The sequence below is a fragment of the Leptosomus discolor genome, chromosome 23 (assembly GCF_034619465.1).
Source record: "Leptosomus discolor isolate bLepDis1 chromosome 23, bLepDis1.hap2, whole genome shotgun sequence".
Taxonomy (NCBI): Eukaryota; Metazoa; Chordata; class Aves; order Leptosomiformes; family Leptosomidae; genus Leptosomus; species Leptosomus discolor.
Window position 1 is genome coordinate 8,938,647 of NC_141413.1, and position 4,630 is coordinate 8,943,276.

Genomic DNA, 4,630 nt, shown 5'->3' on the forward strand with positions numbered 1-4,630 from the left:
GGAATTAATTAATGCAGGCAGCAGAGCCCAAAGCTCTGCAGCAGCCCGTCCTCTGCACAATGGAGATCCTACTTTTCTCCCCTGCCTGAGAAACACATGCCCAAATTCCAAGTACATACATTTTTACTAACGCAATTCATTTTGTAGATTGATGGAGAAAATCCATAACAAATATTTATGACTTTGCAATAAATAACCCTCACAGAAGTTACAAAGAGCTCTGGCGAGTCTCAAGGTAACTTTCAGCGAGTTCCAGGGGTCAGGGCAGATTGGGATACTGAGTCTATAGTGCTCGAGCCTTCGGCTCATCTGTTTTGAATTATTGGTATTACTCAGTTGAGCAGCGCTCTCAATGGAGTAGCTGTGCTGTGATCCCATACCATATTTTATTTCTATGGTGGGAGAGAGGCTTCAATAATAATTAGTTGTACTGTGTTGCAGCCAGCAAAAAAACAGGCCCCAGTGAGCACGGGCTAGTCCTGATGGTGTTTGCAGGCTGAGCTGTACGGGCTGGAGGAGGAAGGTGTCCGTGCCCAAGCAAGACCTGCCTGGGACGGGATTCGGGGCTGGATATTGTGCACTTTGCTGCCAGTTCAAAACACAGACCTGCCGAGATGCTCACCGGTTGTCCAGCGTGAATGGGTCTGGTGCTCCCTAAAAGGCACTTGTGCAGCTGCTGCGTTTGCACAGGCAGTGTCCGATGCTGCCGGCCAGGCTGGCACCAGGCAGAGCTCAGGAGCACCGGGCAGGTCTGCCCTGCACGGACTGAGGTAGCTGTCACCCCCATTTAAAGGGGTGTTAACAGCGCTTCAGGTGCAGCCTTTGCTGACTGTGGCGTTGCCTCCTAGGGAGATTCTGCTGCCCCTCAAAACGCTAAACCCACTCGTCTGAAGCAAAGGGGCTGAGGTGCAGTGGTGAGACCGTGTAGCTGAGGACCACGTTCCTGAGGCTGCTTCAGCCGTTTACACTTTGCTTTCTCTTTTCCTGCGGGATCCTCACCTTTTTTACCTGTGCCGACCCCAGAACACGCCCAGCGCTGTGCCGGGGACCACCGCTCGCCTTCACCGTGGTCGGACGAAGCCGTCGCCAGGACTGCACAGCCGCAGCCGGGCACGCTCAGGCAGCAGCAGCCACCCGCCCTGCCGCAGGCAGCCGGGCGATGCATCAGGCACTGCTGGAGCCAGCGAGGGGCAGCGGGCGCCGCAGGAGCGCTCGCCCTCCCGGGCACCAAGCCGCTGCTGAACCCCGGCGCCCACTTCCCGAGCGGGGAGCAAGCCCGTCCCCGTTCCATCTTCGTTAGCTCTTAATCATCACAACGGAAAGAGAAACCGCTGGCAGCGTCACGCTGCTCTCCCGGGCGCGGGCTCCTTTCAGGGCTTTCAGAAAACAGGGTCAGACGTGTCTTCTGACCTGTGACCTGTCGCTTCCCTCCTCGCCATAATTATCTAATACAGCGCTCTCCCTGCCAAGTACAATGAAACAATTTGTCACTTCAATTGTCTGTCAGTCAACACTGGGGCCTTTTCAACAGGCCAACACATGTTTTTTGAGAGCTTGTCAGCAAGGGCTGTCTGGCCAGGCATATAACCATGGAAAATGGAACCTTTGTTAATTCTGGTTCTTAGAAAAGTAAATCCATTCACTTGCTTTTTTCAGGCCTTCAGTTTGGAATTTGCACAAGAAGCTGAATTGCCCCTGATCCCTAAATGATTGGTCAGAGGATTTGCATGAGGAAGCAGAAATTAATTATTCTTTTCTTTTCTTTTTATTTTCTGTAATTGTGTGTTTAGAAATGAGATTACATTCTACAGCAGCACGAGGGGCTGGGGCGGGGAGGGGGGGTGGGGGGGGGGGGCGGGGAGTTGCTTTGCATTTGTTTAGCTCCTTAGAGTTAAGATCACCTAATCGTTTCAAGCATTTCCTAAGATTCCCTCTCTCTTTTTCTGCTTTAATGACCAAACAAAGATTGTGCTGCTTTCCGGGGAACTTTTCTGGCAGCTGAGCTCAGCAGTGGGAGCCAGGGGCTTATCCCTCTGCTGAAATGGTCTTGCTGCCTTTGGCTTGCAGGGCACAAAATGCATCCCAGAGCTCACAGGCTTGGGAGCCACGGTGGCTCCTCATGTTGGAGAAAGGGTGAGATGGCTTCCCACTAGCCCAGGAGAAGACACTGGTCACTCAAGTCGTGAGGCCGAGCAGCACGAGATGGAGCGCGCCGGTGGTCCTGGCTTGGGGAAGGGTGCTGGGAGCATCTTGGTGGGCTCGCCTGAGCCAGGACTGAGGCTGCCAGGACACAGACCCGCTGGCTCCAAACCCTGCAGTTGAGCCCCTGTTCAGACCACCATCAAAACACTACGGCCCCTCATGAACGCTCCAGGACCGTCCTTCCTCACAGGTAATGAGAGGAGGGAATGCTGCCACGTCCCTGAGACGGATGTGGGGGAGATGGTGGAAACCAAAATGACGGCAAGCCACCACCAAGTCTACACACAGGTCGTGCTGGTGCATTGGATGCAGCGGGTCCCACAGGATGGAGCGTGCTGGGGACCCACGGGCTGCACGGGCAGAGCAGCTGCTCCGCTCCCCGGGATCACTGAAGTGCCAGAACCCGACGGCAACAGAGCTGGGAGAGTCACCTCAACGTGAGGAAGACCAGGGAGCAGGGCCAAAACTGGAAGGCTCGTGGCACCTTGCACTGCCACGCCGCATTTCTGCTGTATGAACTGGTAGAGGGTCTGGTTCTCGAACAGTGGCTGCGTCGCACAGAGACAGGAGTGGCCAAAAGACAGTCTCAGAATAAAGTGGCGGTGCCCTTCACACAGCCTGCGGGAGCGTCTCCGCCGGTGGACCCTGCACTCTGCCCGATGAAGCTTTTTTCCACTTCTAAGGCTTCACACAGCAGCTCCCTACAGCTTTTACGTTTTGCACAGACAATAAAATTGATAACCTTGTTAATAGCACTAACTGGTAGAGAAAAAAAAAAACTTCTTTTTTGGTGCTGCTTAGAGTTTCCTTCTTTTTTGGTGCTGCTTAGAGCTTCCTTCTTTTTTTTTTCTTTTTAAAGCCGCATTCTTTGAAATTCCCACTTTCTCTGTTGATACACATGTGGAATCTTATTCCGAACTATTTAATATGAGATAGATACCTCCATTTGCAGGTATTCATCATTTTCTTAACCATGGGAAATCTTGGTTTTGGAGCAGACATGGAATATTTTATTTGAACGCATTGCAGAAATGCTAGATGGCCCCTACTCGATTACAAACGCCCTGACTGAAAACCTTTCCAGATCCAGCTTTCTAGAATACTGCTATCCAAACCTAATTCAAAACATACAGGGAGCCCTGACTTAGAATCTTTCAAGCCTATAAAATGAAACAAATTGGCTTTGCAAGCATATCTCCCAATCTAAGCTATGCCTGAAAATTCAATTTGTCCTCTTGGATCTACACTGCACTAGGTGACCTGAAAGACTCTTTGTTTCGCAGACCTTCTGTCTCTTCCATGAGCCCCGAGTTTCTGCATTTGGTCACGTCAGGCTGGAAAACTCTGTGCTCATTGACAGCAAGGACTCGGTGGCCCTCCAGCACCTCAGCTTTGCCCGTGGGTTCCAGCAAGAGAGGAGTGGGACTGCACGGCACGCAGGACCTTCACCGCGAGCACCCCACGCGTCAGAGCGGCTGCAGACGGTGCCCGGGAGTGCCCCGGCCGTACCCACCAGACAGGCACCGGGGGCTCGAGCAAGGGAAGCCCAGCCCGCGGTGACGCGAGGAGGAAAGCATCTGCAGGCAGCAGTGCCATTCGGTGTTTCTCGGAGGCAGGATCGGCAGCCTCCAGACCACAGCTCGTTTGACTCACAAATAACAAATACAACCCTGTTCCTTGTGCCTGTTTTTCCTTTGCAAACACTGAGCGAGATACCCACCGGTACCGGTTCAAATTACCTTCCCCGGGCGGCGCCAGGGCAGCAGCCCTGCTGCCCGCAGTGCCTGAACCCCCTGCCGCGGGGCCAGGGGCTCCTGCCAGCGGGGCTGGGGATGCCCTGGGCTCTCGGGACCCGAGCATGCTCGGGGCTGCGTGGGCTTCCTTCGCTGACCTCTGCACGCTCCCCTGAGGCACTTCACCTCCGCCAGCTCCCCGACTTCTCCCCAGGGCAGGGAATGGGCTGCCGCCCTGTTTCAGTGGCCTTGAAGCCATCGCCGGGGGGCTGAGGGTGGGCAGTCCCCGAAAAACGCCACCACAAGAGAGAGGTATGGGCGGGTAGCTTCCCAGACTCCCGGCTCTATGCATCGCTGCTTTCCTTGGAGGAGTGTGAGCTGACGCGACTGTTCCGCTCCCCCAACTGCTGCGTGACCTTCACGGGGTGTCCAGGCTGAAAGGCCCGGGCTTGGTACAGGCGCAGGACAGGGTTTCCCTTCCGTCTGTTCGCAGCAGCGGTGCAGGCGAGGACAGGTTCCCCAAGGTGCAGCCCCCAAAGGCACCGTGGTTTTGTTGCAAGGGGCTGAGCCACTTCGGGTCGGCTGATGGTGTGCAGCCTGGAGAGAGCCTGGTTCTCTCTCTTTGACAGAGTAATTTACTACCTTCCTTTATGATTTCATGCACACTTGCTATATAATTTTAACAGGCTTATTCT